Genomic DNA, 558 nt, shown 5'->3' with positions numbered 1-558 from the left:
ATAATATGTACATGTATATATTTATTTATTTTTATACGGAGAGTCTATTTGAATTCCAACATTTCGACATGTATATGAATTATTTGAGTTGCAAGTGCTGCAGAACTTTAAATGATTTTTTAAAAATTCGATACAGGGTGTCTTAGTCCCCTATTAACAAAATTTGTACACTAATCAACACATTCACAAGTCAATTTTAATTTCAACGTTTCGACACTAATTGTATGAACTATTTGTGTTGCGAGTGCCGTAGAGCTTTCACTAGTAAAAGAAATTCAGTATAGGTGTTTTAATCCCTTTTTGACACGATTTATCCACAAATCAACACTTCAACACATCAATTTTAATTTCGGTACTTGTTTGTTCAACCACCCCCACCCCACTCCCCTCCCAAAAAGAAAAAAACACAAAACAATCCACACAATTGATCTCTTATACACACACCATCATATCCGAGAGCCAAATTCAATTTTGATGGAGGTGTTTTAACAGTGAAGAGACGAAAAGTAAAATGGTATGGGCATGTCACAAGATCCACAGGACTTGCCAAAACAATCC

This window comes from Aplysia californica, unplaced genomic scaffold (assembly GCF_000002075.1).
Source record: "Aplysia californica isolate F4 #8 unplaced genomic scaffold, AplCal3.0 scaffold01807, whole genome shotgun sequence".
Lineage (NCBI taxonomy): Eukaryota > Metazoa > Mollusca > Gastropoda > Aplysiida > Aplysiidae > Aplysia > Aplysia californica.
Note: the sequence above shows the minus strand (reverse complement) of the source record.